This window comes from Ranitomeya imitator, unplaced genomic scaffold (assembly GCF_032444005.1).
Source record: "Ranitomeya imitator isolate aRanImi1 unplaced genomic scaffold, aRanImi1.pri SCAFFOLD_316, whole genome shotgun sequence".
Taxonomy (NCBI): Eukaryota; Metazoa; Chordata; class Amphibia; order Anura; family Dendrobatidae; genus Ranitomeya; species Ranitomeya imitator.
The window spans coordinates 421,571-442,992 of record NW_027194022.1 but is presented as its reverse complement, the minus strand read 5'-3'; the positions used below and the strand labels follow the sequence as shown (position 1 = coordinate 442,992).

Here is a 21,422-nt window from a genome sequence, read left to right as displayed (position 1 = left end):
AGAAATGTGATCCCAAACGTTATGTAAAATGTTCCCAACAAAAGCAAGTCTCACCTCTACTCAGGTCTGTCATCTATTAACGGAAATATAAGGGCTTCCACCTTACTGGTTGTACAAAAGCTCTGGAAAATCACTGTGGCTCTGTATGGTGCACAGGGCAGTGGTCATGGGCGAGGGGCTGCTGTGCTCCCACAAGTAAATGGTTAACGGTTTCCCTTGTGCTGTTGGGTGCATTTACTCGCGGTTTTGCTGCAGGCCATTGCTGACTCCTTGATTACTGAAACAGGTGATACTCTGTTCTCTTCATACTCTACCTTTACTGAGCAATCCAAGTTTAATTGTTACAGCCCAATACATGGTCTTAGTGATGGCTCCTTCAGCGTCCCTTTCTGGCCCCAGGGCGACTTTCTGGCTTCACAGCTCCCACAGGCGACATCACTATTTTTGGAGGGCCAGCAGACAGCCATGGTTTGCCTAGCCATATATTGCTTCTGCAATAAGTTATCCATCTGAGGTGGGCACATTTTTATTCTTCCTTTCTAGTAGAACTATAAATATTTTTGGAGGGCCAGCAGGTGTCTTGTGGACCGATGAGACTGAGAGCTTTTTTTTTTTTTTTTTTTGTAAAGCGCATGAATCTACTGTTCACTGTAAAAGGCATGAGGCCTACAAATAACAGTAGTTAGTCAAATGGTGACATTTTGGTGTTTCGCTGGCACTGGGTGCCTTGACTGTGTAAGGAATCACAAAATGTGAAGATTTCCAAGTGATTTTAGGTCGCAATGTAGTATCCAGTGTTAGAAAGCTAGGTTTGCATTCTAGGTCCTGGGTCTTAAAGCAGGACAATGACCCCAAACATACTGCACATGATGAAGCCCCCAGAACTGAATGGGAGAGGTAGTACTGGAGAGTTCAGCGGCAACAGGCTACATGGCAAACTGCACACCACTGCTCAGTTATTAATTAAGGTCTGACAGACCAGACTGATCTGTTGCTCTCGCCTCTGAACTTACAACTAGGCATGGTCATGTGTGACAATGACCAAAACCTGGTGGCAGCTCTGAAGCTTGGTAACTTTGCACATTTACCATGCCTGGCCCATGTGCTCCACTTGGTGGTTCAGCATTCTCAAAACCTACCCAGATTTACATGAGCTACTTGTGAAAGTACACCACATGTGTGCCCATCTCTAAGTCTGCTACAGCTGTCGCCAGCCTGGTAGTGCTGCAGCAGAGCTTGCAACTTCCAGCTCACCAACTGGGGTGGTCACCACACATTTGAACTCAGGGCCTGCTGGCCATCCAAGTTTCAAACTTTACAGTATTAATATGAAAAATAACATGCCCACCTCGGATAAATTTATATTGCAGTAGCAATATACAACTAGGCAATGCATAGCTGCATTTGGTCCCCAAATGTATGGAGACCTCTATTGTGTGCTGATTCCTACATCTAGGTTATACCTTCCATGGCTTTTTTGGGGGTGTAATAAATTATATTACAAAAGCTGATCATTAAATATAGTTTTGGGTAATTGGTTTGAGGCTTAGGTACAATCTCTCGTGTGTTCTTGACCTATATAACCCAAGGTATTTCTTGCCTTATAATCAAGTGGATTCATTGGGTTTAAGCGCCTTGACGGTGACTGAACTATGTGGTTTTCAGGATAAGGACTTAAGCGAAATTATCCATATAACCTGTCTTATTATATCGGCGCTCTACGTTCCCCTTTATTGTTATATCCAGTATATTATGTCTGTGCAGATCTGCTTATTGTTTGTTCCCGATCTATTGGGACTATGCCATAATGACTATTACACAGTTGTTAGTTTACACCTTATATTATACCTCGGCTTGGGTATAAGGCTCGTTCTTTTTCAGGAACGTCTCTTGAAGGATTTTTTTTCTGGTCTCCCATTGATGTGGTGAATTTTCTCTTTCCATATCTCGTTTTAGTCGTACTTCTTTCCTTACTCCATATCGCTGTAATTCTATTTTTTTTGTTGCAATTTGTGCTTAATAAAATTACTAATTTTCTAATTAACGCCTTGGCGTCCTTGCGCTTTTGGGTTTCTCGATCACCCCTGACGGCTTATACAATTTTATTCTGTTATTTTAATACTTGTATCTGTTGGGTGGGATTTAGATATGGATCACCTCTTTGGTTGTTGGTTAATCTTTAATGTTTTTAGGGTTGAGGAGCATTCTAATAAGATACATGGGCGTGAATGCTAAGAGAAGAGATTGACCAGAGAGAATTTAATACGTATAACAATTTTTTATTTTAATAAGTAATTAAATATCGGTATAAAACATCTGATTTATATAAAATGGCCTACATACAAATATATATAACAATGGTCCTTCACAGGCCACCATAGGGGCTGAGATATCATAAGACAGGGGACGGGCTGCACAGTCTCCAGATAATCAGAAGGCGGGGGAGGGGGTATTAATATTATACAGGCAGAGCCAAGTACCCCAGTACTGACAGTGTTAAAGGGTAAAACTGGAAGAAATCCACAAAAATACTTGACTCTTCTGCGAATAGGAGAATAGTGCATGAGACAACGCAAGTATAAAAGGCATAACAGTAACAGTTACTAGAAAGGACCACAGTAAGATGAGGGACAAATCGTATATACTGCGGCTTAATTTCCTTCCAATGACTCAGGAAGTTCTTTGTTAATTAAACGTACCCCTGTCCTAAAATTATACATCAAGCAATGAAGGTATAAAGCCAACCATTCATTCATGGGAGATTGCAAAAAGAATATGAAAACCTCCATGTCCTACAAAATGGGGCACAAATGTGTCATTTAAAATCTGAGATTTCTACTGCAAGATGACGTTCATCACACAACTCTTGCTTGGATTCTTCTTAGTTGGGTGACAAGTAGAGCTAGGCTCTTCCAAAAATTACACTTCTGTGCATAAAAGTGACACGTTCATTTGTCTCCTTGTCCGGTTCATGGTGCCTTTTTGGCAAGACTGCATTATCCTTAGGTTGTCTGCAGACTCCTCCACACTTGGAGAAAAGTCAGATGGCCGTATACCTCGGATGGGGTTCGCAACCCTTGGACTAGCCATAAGCAATCCTGACCAAAGCATGGAAGCTACATAGAAATTCATGCTGTTACACAAGGGTTGAGAGCCACCGGCCAGTCTGTGCACTTCATTGTGACCTTAATCAAAGTTATGTGTCCTGATGACTCTTCCCTAATTGTCAAGGTAAAAGCAGGTGATGGAGATCTACTCATCAACATCCACCTCATCCTCTCCTTCAATCTCTCTGGTGTCTGAAGCTGGTGGTTCTTTGGGAAGGACTCCAAACTGGGACAGCTTGGTGTTCTTCTGTTCCAGACTGTTTCCTCCACTTAATCCTTCTATTCTGGAACCAGACCTTCACCTAAGAAGAAAGGGGAACACATTGTTGAGAACTTGGATCTAAAGAAAATGTGAGACACTCTATATAATATGGGTCGCTGTTACAGCACTGTGACCCATATTGTATCTGTTACAAAGCAAATATGTTCAGCTAAAATAAAAATGCATTGCCAAACAAAAAGGGCTTAAGTTGAGAACCGAGTACATGTGCCAGTTCTTACCTGGGTTTCTGTGAGGCCAAGAGTGGCAGCGAGGTCCACTCGTTCTGTCCCCACCATGTACTGCTGCTTCAGGAAGTTTCTCCAACTTTTCCAGCTGTTCTGGAGTGAAGACCGTCCTAATCCTCTTCAGTTTGGAGGGTCCCGTCTTGCAGGGCAGAGATTCTATGGGACAGTTGAAGGACATATATCCTGGAAGAAGCAGAAGCTGGTGCTGTTAGCAAAGGAAGGAAGGAAGGAGCAAACTGAGCTACAACTTCTACAAGTGTAATTCAAGATGATTATTCTGATGTGAGAAATACAAGTTTCAGCAATTCTTATCCTGAAGAATAAAAATCCACATCTCTCTTGATCTAAGCAATGTTTTGTAAAGATTATTAGCACCAAAAACTAACTATATAGAATTAATATAACAAGTTGAGGAGTGTGGACTCACCTCTGTGGCTGCACGGGGGTACGGACATCTGCACCCTCCACTGAGTGGTCTGTAGTGCTGCTGGGGCTGAATATAGCCGGGGAAGGCCGCAGGTTGGCAGAGAAATACTGGAGGGTACGACATGGCCCCATAGGAGTAGCCATGGGGTGCAGGGGGCATCTGCCATCCAGGTTCCTCCACAATGACTCGGGAAGCCGGTCTGTCCTCCCTGGATAGTAGGGAATCAATATCAAAGGCTTTCTTGGGTGTTGTCTGGTCCTGAATGGCCGCTGGCAGAGCAGGAGCCTGAGCCAAGTGATGGCCAAGTCCTGGGAAGATGGGAGTAGGCTGCATGATGGCAGGGAGAAGGCAAAGTATCCTCAGGTGGTGAAGAACCAGGAGCAGGTTATCTCTGCTGGAGAATGTAGGGTCCTGAGCTCTGAGCCCCCTTATATCCAGAGCTGCTCTGTGAAATGTAAATACACTATTAGCATGTGAATAGCCCAGAGCAGAGATCAGCACTGAGAGTGGAAGAGTGGGCTCGGCACACAGACCCCACACTGCCCCCGAGAGGAGAGGAAACGGCCATGGGGCAAAGCTTCCTACAACCTCCCCCAGCCGGCCCCAAAATCCAGGGGAAACTGGACACCTGTAATGACTCCATAATTATCTCTATATACCGACCTGTGATCCACCCGTCCACGGGCGCAGGATTTTGGGATCTGCTCATCTATGTATACGGCTCATATTCAGCTGGTAATTATTAATGGATCTCATATCTCACTGATTATCGACTTATCTATGGGTCTAACTCTACATCTCACATATTATCTATCCGCTATATTTAGTATTTATCATCACTATCTGACCATTATCGATTTATCAATCTCATATGTATCTGCGTCTTTTAACATGGATATGAAAATGAGATGGATAATGGATAGTATATGGGATGGGATCTACAGAATTGCTTTAAAAGATTAATGATTATTATTATTATTGTCGTCTTTACCCATCATATCCAGATCCCATCAGATAAATAATATATATAATAATCTCCAGATCTCCGGCCCCCGTATGTCTCCATATCTGCTGTTCTCGCCAATCCTGGTAATTCTAGAGAATTGTTCTAATGATACATTACACTGAGGAGAGATCCCCAGATCTCAGGAGATCTCCAGGACCAAAACACCGAGCGATAGACAAAGTCGCTTTTTACATTGATGAGGCGCGAAATGTGTAATAACCGGACATTACAGATCCATAATGATCTCCTCTCTGCTGCCAGGGTGGGGTAATACGGGGGTCCAGCTCCGAGCCCTTAAATTATCTATTCATAAAGGAGCGCCGCATACCTGTTTTTGGACATATAAGATTCATTATATTAATTAGTAAAGGGAATTGTTGCACTTTGTCCCCCATTAGCTCTGTGGACTTTGTTAATGGATTTCACTTAAAAAGCTGCAGAATTTCACCCTGTGGTAACAACATGGGAAATGTAGCACCCGGTAGTGAGGAACACAGAGGGTCCCCCCTATGCTGGGGGGTCTGGACAAGTGACGTGGCTGTGACCAGGGGCCGTGACACTCATCAGGGTGGGAGATGTACAAGAGTCCACACAGCTGTACACCATCATCATCATCCTCGCCTCTCTTCACGCATTAACCCTCTGTCAGAGCGTTTTGGGGATTTCTTATGAATTGATTGCAATATGGACAAAAAAATAATTTAACTTATAGATAGAGAGATAGAGATAGATAGATAGATATAGATATATATATATATGCTACTGGTTATAAATAGTGTTGAGCGATACCGTCCGATACTTGAAAGTATCGGTATCGGATAGTATCGGCCGATACCCGAAAAATATCGGATATCGCCGATACCGATATCCGATACCAATACAAGTCAATGGGACATCAAGTATCGGAATGTATCCTCATGGATCCCAGGGTCTGAAGGAGAGGAAACTCTCCTTCAGGCCCTGGGATCCATATTAAAGTGTAAAATAAAGAATTAAAATAAAAAATATTGTTATATTCACCTCTCCGGCGGCCCCTGGACATCAGCGGGAGGATCCGGCGTCCGGCACGGCTTCTTTCTTCAAAATGCGCGCCTTCAGGACCTGTGGAATGACGTCCCAGGTTCTGATTGGTCGCGTGCCGCCCATGTGACCGCCACGCGACCAATCAGAAGCCGCGACGTCATTCCTCAGGTCCTAAAAGGCGCTCATTCTAGGACTTTAGCTGAGGAATGACGTCGCGGCTTCTGATTGGTCGCGTGGCGGTCACATGGGCGGCACGCGACCAATCAGAAGCCGGGACGTCATACCACAGGTCCTGAAGGCGCGCATTTTGAAGAAAGAAGCCGTGCCGGACGCCGGATCCTCCCGCTGATGTCCAGGGGCCGCCGGAGAGGTGAATATAACAATATTTTTTATTTTAATTCTTTATTTTACACTTCCGATACCGATACCCGATATCACAAAAATATCGGATCTCGGTATCGGAATTCCGATACCGCAAGTATCGGCCGATACCCGATACTTGCGGTATCGGAATTCTCAACACTAGTTATAAATCATCCAGAGGTAATGTAGAATAAAAAATGATTTAAAACAAAAAAATCTATTGGCAGGGTTAAATTATAAATTTTATAAGGAAACAATATTGGGTAACAAAGAAAACCTTTTAATGATGGGGGTGATCATCCCTTTACAGAACTTCAAGCTACAAATAGGATAAAATCCATAACTCATATTAATGTGGCCGATAAATGCTGTAGAATAATCAGTCGATTGTGTAATATCAGATTGTCCAGATCTGATCCCAATCTGAGGTTTTAGTGTACGGAAAATTCCTGCAAACAGGAAAGGGGTTTCTTGCAGTTACAGCAGGAAAAGTTTTTTGTCACATTTCTAGGAATGACCATAGATGCATCCTATATAGAACTTTTACGTTAGCGGGGCTTGCTGGGACCTGTTTGCATAATGTAAATACTGTTTGTTCACAATTTCATTTTTTTTTTCAGATAACCCCCTGTAATGGCTCACGCAGAGCAGATGCATGCTTTATCTTTGAGCTAAAAATTGCATGTAAAAAAGTAGCATTTTTAAAAGGAAAATTTTTGTCTACAAAAAACTTTTAAACTTCCATCAAATTTACACCAAAAAAACACGAAAAGGAACAAAATGCAGCAATAATCAGAAGATTTTCTTGCATAATTTAATGCAGAAAATATGCGGATAAAAACCGCCAGAATAAAAGCTCCATTTCACAATCAACAGAGCAAGAGAATAGTGAACAATTCCAAAAGCTTTATTTAGGCAAAAACATGAAAGGTCCATAAACGATCCACCACACACAGGATAAGATGGTCCAGAAGCCGAATGCAGTTCAGTAACCGGCTAAATGTCCAAGGATATGAGTCCAATAATCCAGCAGACAGAGGATAAAAAATGTTCTATATGCTTCCCCTTCTCTCTGACGTGCTGTGTTCATGGAGCGCCCCCAGACACAAGGCCACAGGTTACTCGGTACCTGTCCTCTGTCTCTGTGCTTGGGTTGTAACGGTGGCTGGACCCGGTCCCTGTTGTGAATTCTGTTGTCGAACTCCCTCCTGTGGTTGTGAATGGTACTTCGGCGAGTTCTGTCCATGGACTCCCTCTGGTGGCTGTGAGTGAAACTGCTGCTTCTGAGGCTCCTTACACAGGTGACGTGGTTTATCCTTTGGTCGGCTGCTCTATTTAACTCCACTCAGATCATTACTCCAGGCCAGCTGTCAATGTTCCTGTGCTGGTTCAGTTCGCTCTTGGATCTTCTGGAGACCTGTCTCTTCCTGCAAGAAGCTAAGTCCCCGATTGTTATTTTCTGTTCTTGGTTTTCTAGTCCAGCTTGCTTTCATGATTTTGTCTTGCTAGCTGGAAGCTCTGGGATGCAGGGTGGTGCCTCCGCACCATGAGTCGGTGCGGGGGTCTTTTTGCACACTCTGCGTGGTCTTTTGTAGTTTTTTGTGCTGACCGCAAAGATACCTTTCCTATCCTCTGTCGATTTAGTTAGTCTGGCCTCCCTTTGCTAAAACCTGTTTCATTTCTGTGTTTGTGATTTTCATCTTTACTCACAGTTAATATTTGTGGGGGGCTGCCTTTTCCTTTGGGGAAATTTCTCTGAGGCAAGGTAGGCTTTATTTTCTATCTCCAGGGCTAGCTAGTTCTTCGGCTGTGAAGAGGCGTCTAGGGAGAGTCAGGAACGCTCCACGGCTATTTCTAGTTGTTGTGATAGGATTAGGGCCTGCGGTCAGCAGAGCTCCCACATCCCAGAGCTTGTCCTGTGTGAGTTTAACTATCGGGTCGTGCCGGGTGCTCCTAACCACCAGGTCATAACAGGTCCCTGACCCTGCTAAGGGGCATCCAATGAAAGGGGTGATGGAATGTTTGTTTGTCAAGGGTTCGTGACGCCACCTGTGGTATTCGGTCAGGGTGACCGACGCTGCTTAGGGGTCCGCTGGGGTGATGGAATAGCAGCTAGATGGTATACCTTCCCACAGGTGAAGTATGTCCCCAGGGCTTCCCAGTAGTGTAGGTGGCGATGATGTGAGGCACAGTTAATAACGAGGACACAGGGTTGCAGTCTCTTTACCTTTTACTGAAGACTTTGGGATCCTCAATCCAGAGCACTGTTAACAGGGCTGTCTGAGACCGGCCGGTCCGATGGCACATCCAGAGTTCCCTTTGCAGGTGGATATCGTTGCCCACCACTAGCACCTGTGTGTTGCAGTGCTTCCCCGCTGAGCATTCGGGATAGTCTTCACAACTGTCGTGTTCATTCTCTCTCTCTCTCTCTCTCTCTCTCTCTCTCTCTCTCTCTCTCTCTTCCCCCCCCCCCCCCAAGTTTATCTGGATAGGACGCACCCGTTTGACGGGAAGGCTTGGGGATATTCTGGGACCCTAGACGCCCCTCTCCACGCTTGCCCCCTATGTCTGCTTAGGTGATGTAAGGTAGACAGCCAACCTATAATCAACTGTCCTGCGGTATTTGAAGTAATGCTTGAAGTCAGTTACTCCCTCGATATTCCGGTCACCGGCTACGCGCCTCAGTAGGATGTTGCCGTTCTCGGGGCACGACTCCTTCTGGCTCTCCTTTGTGCTTTGATCTCGTTTCTCACTTTTCCACAATATCCTTCTCTTCATGTCCTTCCTTGGAATACCGCCGAATGGTAGTGCAGGTGCGGTTCCGTCACTCTCCTTTCTGCTAAGCCCCTGTCAGGAAACCACCCTGACAGGTCCTCCCTGGAGCTCTCCCAGGCTGCGTTCTGTTCTAACTTCCTGTCCGACCCCCAGTTTTACCGGTGTGAGGAGTGGCCTAATACATAGTGCCTTTCCCCCCCCCCTGGTGGCCGGAGTGTGAAGTGTAATGTGTGCTTGTGATACCTGGTCAGGTGAACTCCATTAGTGCAATCAGACATAACGTCACTCCCCTTAGTGGCAGAGCGACATTCTTGCAACGACCAGGATTCTGGGGCGCTGCATTCACATCATCATTCCACACAAGACTGACCTGTGTCACCTCCCTGATATTTACAAGTCTTTCTCCTCATTCACAGGTTAGGGGGGTGGGTCGCAGGGGCTCATGGTTTCAACAAGCTAGGTCAACATGTCATTAGCATATTCGCAAACAACATTATTCACTGACCCTTTGGAGAGGAAACAGTACAGGACTGTGGGGGCTGATATCAGATGGCAAATAACAATTCATCAATTGGCAAATAACTCATCCTACAAGAGAACAACCTGATAATCAGTAAAATATAAATATACACAAAATGATACCCACATAACATATCCCACCCTCACAATGATCCTTCTACAATGTGACAGCCCTTGAGATATTTGAAGACCGCTATTAAGTCTCCTCTGTCTTCTTTTTTGCAAGCTAGTTCTGCAGATATGGGACGTTCTGGCCAATTCCAGAGGTTTCTCATAGTCGATACGTCATTTCCATATAAAAGATTGTCCCATTGTAATCATGCCAATGAGAATGCCTCGTAATTACTTGTCCGACCCACCTTACATCTATCAAGGAGGAGGAAACGGTTCTACGTGGATGCTGGAACTTGAAGTGTTTAAGAGTAGATTCAAGAATGCATGGATGGGGCTTCAAGGAAAAATGGGATACACTGTCACAAGACTCTCTCCAGCGGGAGCAAAGAATTGGACATGAAGTCCAGCAGCCCCATCCTTTCAACCCATGACTTCTGCTGACTGTGGCAAGGTGACACCCCCATACACAATCAGTATAATAAATCGGATACTAAAGGGTTTGTCCACTACTAAGACAACCCCTTCTCAATCTAAATATCTGCCCTCGTTTAAAATTAGATCACCCTCCACCAGCAGTGTTGACTCAGCAGCTGACAGCTCACTTCCTCTTGATTTACTTATACTTCCAAAGGCGTGGACAGTGACATCCATGCTGATTGGGCACTGGGCTCACGTGATTTAATAACCTCACCCAAGGAGAGTCCATGCCAACACCGCAGGAACAGCGCTTGAGGTGAATATACATGTTCTAATTTTAACTAGGGCAAACCTTTTGATTGAGAAATGGAGTGCTATTAAATGTGTGGAGGGTGTGTAAACAGATGGTACAAGGCACCAGATTTGGTGGCAACATTTTGGAAGAGTGAAATGGGAATTGTTTAATATGCCAGTCTACAGAAGTGCATTTTTAGGGCACGTTTAATTTCCAATATCCAGTGTTTTAATTGTATTGTTTGGGATAGTGCATTCTAGAGATTTGGCACAGCTCGGGAGAAGTCTTGGAGATAGAAGAGAGAGGCTTTGATTATTGAGGATTTTAGTCTGTCATTAGCAGAAAGGAGAACATGGGTATGGCATAGAGTGATGGACAGAGATGAGGGAGGAGATGTAGAGTGGTGCTGAACCGTGCAGTGCTTTGTGGATGAGTGATAAACTCACACCCACTGCTGGGTGTCAATTAGTTGGGGCCTCAGTCCTTCTTAGCCCTTATTCACGTCATCAGACACATGGCAAGGTTTCAATACCAGAGGTTAGGACCATCCTGAATAGGGTCACCGTGACGTGGTGGGATGGCTTTTGCATTTTTATCAAAAATGTTAACCAAGTACCCTATATTTTCATACACAGGGTATTTGCTCATCATATTTTTTTTTTTCTCTTGGGTTTTGTCTGTTTAGTGCCCAATGTGAACAGTCATCTACACACGGCATGCACACCAACTTATGTTCCAGTTCAATGCCTTTTGCTTTCTAGTTTAATTGCTGCACCCTGTTCATATAGGGGCATGGTCTCCCTTTACTTTGAACTGAACATTTTTTTTTAAAAAAAGCTCCCCACTGCTGGATGGCCATGGCCATGACAGAGGCAGTCCTTCTCATCCCTTATTCAGAGTCATTCGGACTCTGTAGCAGATGGGCAACCAGTGCAAGGACTGGTAGAGGGTAGAGACATTCGTGTAGTGGTGGGACATGAATATGATCCTGGCTACTGGATCGAGGGTAGAGTTTAGGAAGAGGGAGATTAATTTAGTAGAGTTGCAATAGCCCACCCAAGAATGAATAAGGACAACGGCAAGAGTTTTCGCATAGTCAAAGATAAGAAAAGGTTGACTTTTAGAGATGTTTTTGAATTGCAGATGATATGAGCAAGTGATAGGATGTGAAGGAAACATCTGAGTCAAGTAGGAGAAGATAACGGAAACACTGATGCGGAACTGACCATATTGCTTTTAGGAAGGTTAGTAAAGGGATGAAACACAAGTTCAAGTTTAGATGGGAGTACATGTAGGAGACAGTGGACAGACAATCACTGGTATATTTTACTAATGCAGGGATGGTGTCAGGAGATGATGGGTTTAATTGGGTGTCATGAATATAGAGCTGGTACTGAAAACCAAATCTACTGATGACTTGTCCAATAGGGATGGTGTATAGAGAAGAGGGGGGCCTTGGATTGAATCATAAGGAATGTTAACAGTAGGAAAAAGCAAAAGAGGAGCAAGCAAAAGATAGTGAAGGAGCTCCCTGTAAAATAGGAGGTGAATCAAGAGGGGATATCCTTGAGACTGATGGATGGGAGCACAGTGATGAAGAGCAGGTGATCCAGTGTTGAATGCTGCAGAGAGGTCCAGGAGAATCCGCATGGAGAAGTGACCATTAGATTTAGCTGTTAGTAGATCACTAGACTATAAGGAAGTTTTAGTAGTGTAAGGAGCAGAACCAAGATTGTAAAGAGTGACTAAGGCCGGTTTCACATTTGCGGTTGTGTCCACAGCGTTTCTTCCGCAATTATCCGCATGCGTTGTTTTTTTCCTATATTTAACAATAGGGGCGCATGTGTCTGCGATCGTTTGCGTTTTGCCGCGTTTGACGACGCATGCGTCGTTTCGTCTGCGGTTTGGCGCGGTAAGTCACAAACTGGAAGCACTGCAGCACTGCCTCAGGCAATCGGCAACAGACAGTGCTGAAGCTAATATGATTAGGTGACAAACCGCACAATGATGAAGAGTTGTAGACCGCTCTGAAAGAGCAGGCAGATCTGTGGCTGACACAACTGAACCTACAGCCAGGCATGGTCATGTGTGACTATGGCTGGAACCTGGTAGCTGCTCTGTGTTGAGGTGCCATGCCTGGCCCATGTGCTTATGACACGCCCACACCGCCCACCAGGTCATGCGGTTCACAGGGAGATGTCACAGTGGTGACCTGGTCCATGGCCCTGGGCATCAACGTTAAAGGGAAAGGTCTTTAAAGGGGATAAAGTTTAAGTTCGTGATGCCACCTGTGGTTTTCAGTCAATGGAGACCGACGCTGCTTTAAGGGGCCCTCCGGGGTTGTGTTATGGCAGCTAGCTGCAGGACTGGCGCATAGCAAGTATGGTGCCAATATTCAAAAAGGGCTCTAAAAGTGAACCTGGAAATTATAGGCCAGTAAGTCTAACCTCTATTGTTGGTAAAATATTTGAAGGGTTTCTGAAGGATGTTATTCTGGATTATCTCAATGAGAATAACTGTGTAACTCCATATCAGCATGGGTTTATGAGAAATCGCTCCTGTCAAACCAATCTAATCAGTTTTTATGAAGAGGTAAGCTATAGACTGGACCACGGTGAGTCATTGGACGTGGTATATCTCGATTTTTCCAAAGCGTTTGATACCGTGCCGCACAAGAGGTTGGTACACAAAATGAGAATGCTTGGTCTGGGGGAAAATGTGTGTAAATGGGTTAGTAACTGGCTTAGTGATAGAAAGCAGAGGGTGGTTATAAATGGTATAGTCTCTAACTGGGTCGCTGTGACCAGTGGGGTACCGCAGGGGTCGGTATTGGGACCTGTTCTCTTAAACATATTCATTAATGATCTGGTAGAAGGTTTACACAGTAAAATATTGATATTTGCAGATGATACAAAACTATGTAAAGCAGTTAATACAAGAGAAGATAGTATTCTGCTACAGATGGATCTGGATAAGTTGGAAACTTGGGCTGAAAGGTGGCAGATGAGGTTTAACAATGATAAATGTAAAGTTATACACATGGGAAGAAGGAATCAATATCACCATTACACACTGAACGGGAAACCACTGGGTAAATCTGACAGGGAGAAGGACTTGGGGATCCTAGTTAATGATAAACTTACCTGGAGCAGCCAGTGCCAGGCAGCAGCTGCCAAGGCAAACAGGATCATGGGGTGATTTAAAAGAGGTCTGGATACACATGATGAGAGCATTATACTGCCTCTGTACAAATCCCTAGTTAGACCGCACATGGAGTACTGTGTCCAGTTTTGGGCACCGGTGCTCAGGAAGGATATAATGGAACTAGAGAGAGTACAAAGGAGGGCAACAAAATTAATAAAGGGGATGGGAGAACTACAATACCCAGATAGATTAGCGAAATTAGGATTATTTAGTCTAGAAAAAAGACGACTGAGGGGCGATCTAATAACCATGTATAGTATATAAGGGGACAATACAAATATCTCACTGAGGATCTGTTTATACCAAGGAAGGTGACGGGCACAAGGGGGCATTCTTTGCGTCTGGAGGAGAGAAGGTTTTTTTTACCAACATAGAAGAGGATTCTTTACTGTTAGGGCAGTGAGAATCTGGAATTGCTTGCCTGAGGAGGTGGTGATGGCGAACTCAGTCGAGGGGTTCAAGAGAGGCCTGGATGTCTTCCTGGAGCAGAACAATATTGTATCATACAATTATTAGGTTCTGTAGAAGGACATAGATCTGGGGATTTATTATGATGGAATATAGGCTGAACTGGATGGACAAATGCCTTTTTTTGGCCTTACTATGTTACAATGTTACTAATTATTAGGTTCTGTAGAAGGACGTAGATCTGGGGATTTATTATGATGGAATATAGGCTGAACTGGATGGACATATGTCTTTTTTCGGCCTTACTAACTATGTTACTATGTTAGCTGGTATAACTTCCCACAGGTGAAGTGTATCCCCAGGGCTCCCATGGTGTAGATGGAAGATGGTGAGGAGTGCAGTAAAGAACGATGACACAAGGTTGCAGTCTCTTTACCTTGGCTTACTGAAGACTTCAGCATCCACAGTCCAAAGCACCAGATCACAGGGCAGGCAGGGTCTGGCCGGCTAGAAGGCAAGTTAGGAGTCCCCTTATCCAGGCAAAAATCAAAAGCCTTCCTCTATCGCCATGGTGTTGTAGTCCCCTACTGCCTAGGTTTCACGTAAGGTCCTCACAGATGTTATATCTCTTTCTTTCTCTCTCTCTCTCTCTCTCTCTCTGTTCCCCGGATAGAATAGGACATAACTCGTATGACTGTTGGCTTGAGGCAGTTTATAGGGACTCTAGCACGCCCCAGCCTCTAAGGAGTGCCACCATGCCTCCTGGGTATTAGGTCGGACAGGTAACGTGGAGTTCAGCTGTCCTGCTGGTCTCTGGTGTAAGTCATAGAGAGCCTTACAACCTCGGTGTTCTGGCTACCGGTCTCTGTGCCTCAGATGTAGGCAGCCTGTTCGGGGTTGGTCACCCCCTGATGTCCACTCCTGCGCTTTGCTCTCCTGCACATTCACTGCAATCAGTTCAGCTTTCTGTATGTCTTTTTCAGGGAACTGCTGCACTGCGGCTGCACAGCTCCGTGAAACCTTCCTCTGCCTCAGAATGATCCAGTCTGTTTCCTGGCAAGGCTGAACTAACTCTCCCTACAGACTATACAGTTAGGGCCAGAAATATTTGGACAGTGACACAATTTTCGCGAGTTGGGCTCTGCATGCCACCACATTGGATTTGAAATGAAACCTCTACAACAGAATTCAAGTGCAGATTGTAACGTTTAATTTGAAGGGTTGAACAAAAATATCTGATAGAAAATGTAGGAATTGTACACATTTCTTTACAAACACTCCACATTTTAGGAGGTCAAAAGTAATTGGACAAATAAACATAACCCAAACAAAATATTTTTATTTTCAATATTTTGTTGGAAATCCTTTGTAGGCAATCACTGCCTTAAGTCTGGAACCCATGGACATCACCAAACGCTGGGTTTCCTCCTTCTTAATGCTTTGCCAGGCCTTTACAGCCGCAGCCTTCAGGTCTTGCTTGTTTGTGGGTCTTTCCGTCTTAAGTCTGGATTTGAGCAAGTGAAATGCATGCTCAATTGGGTTTAGATCTGGAGATTGACTTGGCCATTGCAGAATGTTCCACTTTTTGGCACTCATGAACTCCTGGGTAGCTTTGGCTGTATGCTTGGGGTCATTGTCCATCTGTACTATGAAGCGCCGTCCAATCAACTTTGCAGCATTTGGCTGAATCTGGGCTGAAAGTATATCCCGGTACACTTCAGAATTCATCCGGCTACTCTTGTCTGCTCTTATGTCATCAATAAACACAAGTGACCCAGTGCCATTGAAAGCCATGCATGCCCATGCCATCACGTTGCCTCCACCATGTTTTACAGAGGATGTGGTGTGCCTTGGATCATGTGCCGTTCCCTTTCTTCTCCAAACTTTTTTCTTCCCATCATTCTGGTACAGGTTGATCTTTGTCTCATCTGTCCATAGAATACTTTTCCAGAACTGAGCTGGCTTCTTGAGGTGTTTTTCTGCAAATTTAACTCTGGCCTGTCTATTTTTGGTATTGATGAATGGTTTGCATCTAGATGTGAACCCTTTGTATTTACTGTCATGGAGTCTTCTCTTTACTGTTGACTTAGAGACAGATACACCTACTTCACTGAGAGTGTTCTGGACTTCAGTTGATGTTGTGAACGGGTTCTTCTTCACCAAATTAAGTATGCGGCGATCATCCACCACTGTTGTCATCCGTGGACGCCCAGGCCTTTTTGAGTTCCCAAGCTCACCAGTCAATTCCTTTTTTCTCAGAATGTACCCAACTGTTGATTTTGCTACTCCAAGCATGTCTGCTATCTCTCTGATGGATTTTTTCTTTTTTTTCAGCCTCAGGATGTTCTGCTTCACCTCAATTGAGAGTTCCTTTGACCGCATGTTGTCTGCTCACAGCAACAGCTTCCAAATGCAAAACCACACACCTGGAATCCACCCCTGACCTTTTAACTACTTCATTGATTACAGGTTAACGAGGGAGAAGCCTTCAGAGTTAATTGCAGCCCTTAGAGTCCATTGTCCAATTACTTTTGGTCCCTTGAAAAAGAGGACGCTATGCATTACAGAGCTATGATTCCTAAACCCTTTCTCCGATTTGGATGTGGAAACTATCATATTGCAGCTGGGAGTGTGCACTTTCAGCCCATATTATATATATAATTGTATTTCTGAACATGTTTTTGTAAACAGCTAAAATAACAAAACTTGCGTCACTGTCCAAATATTTCTGGCCCTAACTGTGTGTATATATATATATATATATATATATATATATATATATATATATATATATATATATATATATATATATATATATATATATATATATATATATATATATATATATATATATATATATATATATATATATATAGGGACTAAGGGACTATGCCCTTAATCTTCTGGAGGCGCTGCGGGCCATCAAGCAGAGTGACCCAAATAGCATGCAAGATGAAGATAAACTCCTGAAAGAGCAGTTCGAGGGGCTCCTGTGCAGTCACCAAAGGGCCCAGCTACACTTCCTGGCCATGCAGAATCCAGACCTGACTTTTGCGCAATTCAAAGATAAAGCCATCCAGGCACTACCAGAGCGACAGCCCAACCGTGCCGCACTTCCCAGGCGTCAAGCCTCCACGTACCACCAGGAGGTGGCGCCGGACACGCCCATTTCCGCTGAGGCCGATGCTCAGATCCTGGAAGACGACTCCCCTGCAGGACTGCGCCTCCAGATACAGGAGCTGACCAAGAGCGTTGCTGCCCTAGCCCGGACCGTCCAAACCCTACAGGAGGCCCCCAAGGAGAAGATCCAGCTGGCTTCCAGACCGGAAGATGTCCGCTGGCAGTGACAGAGGAGAGTTCCGTCGACCAGAGGCAGAGACGACGATCGCTTTCATCGGGATGGATGACCTATCTGCCGCCGCTGCCACCAGGTGGGCCATCTTGCAAGGTACTGTCATTTAAACGAGCAACCCCTGGGGCAGAGGGCCAACCCCCAGGAGTAGGATGGTCAGGCCCGCAAAATTGGAGAGCCAAATACATCGGAGGGTGACCAGTTCTCCCCATCGTGATCGACGGTATCCCCATGAACGCTTTGCTAGACACCGGTTCCCAGGTGATGACTATGCCTTACATCCTTATAAACGTTATTGGGAGGATACCGACATTACCCATGGCCCCGATGATGATTTTACCATAATAGCTAGTAATGGTCAGCCACTGCCACAAGTGGGGTTTAAAGAAGTCACCATTAAGGTGCGGCGGGTAGAATTGGAGGCCCAGGGAATTGTCATTGTTGATATTGACCGACGTGAATGTAACCCCATGATGACCATCGGTACTAATGTCATAGAAAATTGTCTTGCAGAGGTTATTGTCTTGCTACAGCAGGTAGCAGAGACAGCTGGTTACAGTGAGCAACGTGCCTTGCAGAAAGAAATCAGAGCCCTGATGCGGAGACAGCAGGTGGAGCTGACTGGTGGTGAAATTGGCTGGGTCACAGTGAGTGATTCGAACCCCATTGCGATACCCCCCAGGAGTGAGATGTTAATATGGTGTCGGGCAGCCATAGGCCTCAGGGGTAAAGACTATCAGGCCCTGGTAGAACCTGTGTATTCAGATAATAGGCCTACCCTCCTGACAGCCAGAGGGGTGGTTGACGTCTGCAAGGGGAGGGTGCCAGTGCGTGTTCTTATTTGGTTAGGTGGACTTCTTCCTCCCCACAGTTATATCACACTTGCCAAGCTGTTTACTGTTAATAATAGTGTGATACAGGCACCCGGGCCCTTGGTCCCGTCCAATCCGGCGGAGAACAATGGTTCTGCAGGGCAATCGAAAGATTGGTGTCGGGAATTACATGTGGGCACTGATTCTACCCCATCTCACCAGACACAGGGGGGTCTACAGAGTGGTTCACGAGTATGAGCGGGTATTCAGCAAGCACCCCCTAGATTTCGGGCAGGTAAAAGGGATTCAACATCATATCCCCACAGGAGATCACCCACCCATAAAAGAGAGATACCGTCCTGTACCCCCAGCTCATTATCAGTGTGCCAAGGACATGTTGCGAGAGATGAAGGAGGCTGGGGTAGTGAGAGACAGTTGTAGCCCCTGGGCAGCTCTATTAGTCCTCGTTAGGAAGAAAGTTGGCACCATGAGGATGTGTGTGTATTATAGGCAACTAAACCGCATTACACATAAGGATGCATACACCCTGCCCAGGATAGAGGAGTCCTTGGCTGCTTTAAAGTCTGCTAACTACTTCTCTACCTTGGATCTCACCAGTGGGTATTGGCAGGTTCCCATGGCAGAGGCGGACAAGGAAAAGACGGCCTTCACGACGCCGATGGGTCTCTGCGAGTTCAACTACATGTCCTTCGGATTGTGTAACGCCCCGGGGACTGTTGTGAATTCTGTGGCAGAGTTCACTCCTGTGGTCACAAGTGGTACTTCGACTGATTCTCTCTGGGATCTTCCGTTTGTGGAGGAAAGTGGTACTGCAGCTTCTGAGTTTCCTCCCTCAGGTGATCTGGTGAGCTCGTTAGCTTCTTCTCTACTTAACTCCACCTGATGCTTTGATCTATGCTTCCTGTCAATGTTTCAGTGTGGGACTTGTTTTTTCCCTGGATCATTCCTGTGGCCTGCTGCTCTGCAAAGCTAAGTTTTGCTTATGTTATTTTGTTGCTATTTTTCTGTCCAGCTTGCTTTATTGGGTTTTCTCGCCTGCTGGAAGCTCTGAGACGCAGAGGGACCACCTCCGTACCGTTAGTCGGTGTGGAGGGTCTTTTTGTCCCCTCTGCGTGGTTTTTTATAGGTTTTTGTGCTGACCGCAAAGTTATCTTCCCGATCCTCGTTCTGTTCAGCTAGTCGGGCCTCACTTTGCTAAATCTGTTTCATCTCTATGTTTGTGTTTTCATCTTACTCACAGTCATTATATGTGGGGGGGCTGCCTTTTCCTTTGGGGAATTTCTCTGAGGCAAGGTAGGCTTATTTTTCTATCTTCAGGATTAGCTAGTTTCTCAGGCTGTGACGAGGCGCCTAGGTTCTGGTCAGGAGCGCTCCACGGCTACCTTTAGTGTGGTTTGATAGGCTTAGGGATTGCGGTCTGCAGAGTTCCCACGTCTCAGAGCTCGTTCTATTATTTTGGGTTATTGTCAGTTCACTGTATGTGCTCTGACCTCCATGTCCATTGTGATTCTGAATTGCCTTTCATAACCGTACAGGAAGCCAAAAGTGCTAATGATTCTCAATAGAGGGAAAAAAGAAGTTCTGAGACCATTTTTTTTTCTTTGCACTGTGTTTTGTCTTTTTTTTCCCCTAGACATTTGGGTGGTTCAGGACACAGGTGTAGCAATGGACATTAAAGGTCTGTCTTCATGTGTGGATCAGCTCACGGCAAGAGTTCAAAATATTCAAGATTTTGTGGTCCAGAATTCTTTGCTTGAACCGAGAATTCCTATTCCAGATTTGTTTTTTGGAGATAGAACTAAATTTCTGAGTTTCAAAAATAATTGTAAACTATTTCTGGCTTTGAAACCTCGCTCTTCTGGTGACCCAATTCAACAGGTTAGGATCGTCATTTCTTTTTTGCGCGGCGACCCTCAGGACTGGGCGTTTTCTCTTGCGTCAGGAGATCCTGCATTGAGTAATATCGATGCGTTTTTCCTGGCGCTTGGGTTGCTGTATGATGAGCCTAATTCAGTGGATCAGGCAGAAAAAAAATTTGCTGGCTCTTTGTCAGGCTCAGGATGAGATAGAGGTATATTGTCAGAAATTTAGAAAGTGGTCAGTGCTCACTCAATGGAATGAATCTGCGCTGGCAGCAATATTCAGAAAGGGTCTCTCTGAAGCCCTTAAGGATGTCATGGTGGGATTTCCTATGCCTGCTGGTTTGAATGAGTCTATGTCTTTGGTCATTCAGATCGGTCGACGCTTGCGTGAGCGTAAACCTGTGCACCATTTGGCGGTATTACCTGAGCTTAAACCTGAGCCTATGCAGTGTGATAGGACCTTGTCCAGAGTAGAACGGCAAGAACATAGACGTCTGAATGGTCTGTGTTTCTACTGTGGTGATTCCACTCATGCTATCTCTGATTGTCCTAAGCGCACTAAGCAGTTCGCTAGGTCTGCCACCATTGGTACTGTACAGTCAAAATTTCTTCTGTCCGTTACCTTGATCTGCTCTTTGTCATCATATTCTGTCATGGCATTTGTGGATTCAGGCGCTGCCCTGAATTTGATGGACTTGGAATATGCTAAGCGTTGTGGGTTTTTCTTGGAGCCCTTGCAGTGTCCTATTCCATTGAGAGGAATTGATGCTACGCCTTTGGCCAAGAATAAGCCTCAATACTGGACCCAGCTGACCATGTGCATGGCTCCTTCACATCAGGAGGTTATTCGCTTTCTGGTGTTGCATAATCTGCATGATGTGGTCGTGTTGGGGTTGCCATGGCTACAAGCCCATAATCCAGTATTAGATTGGAAATCCATGTCGGTGTCCAGCTGGGGTTGTCAGGGGGTACATGGTGATGTTCCATTTCTGTCAATTTCGTCATCCACTCCTTCTGAGGTCCCAGAGTTCTTGTGTGATTACCGGGATGTATTTGATGAGCCCAAGTCCAATACCCTACCTCCGCATAGGGATTGTGATTGTGCTATCAATTTGATTCCTGGTAGTAAATTCCCAAAAGGTTGATTGTTTAATTTGTCCGTGCCTGAGCACACCCCTATGCGCAGTTATGTGAAGGAATCCCTGGAGAA

At 45.1% G+C, this 21,422-nt stretch overlaps 1 pseudogene; it reads right to left on the bottom strand.

Moving 5' to 3' along the window:
- Nucleotides 1-3,252: 3,252 nt before the first annotated feature.
- On the bottom strand, nt 3,253-4,374 carry LOC138654575 (homeobox protein not2-like; annotated as a pseudogene).
- Nucleotides 4,375-21,422: the final 17,048 nt, after the last annotated feature.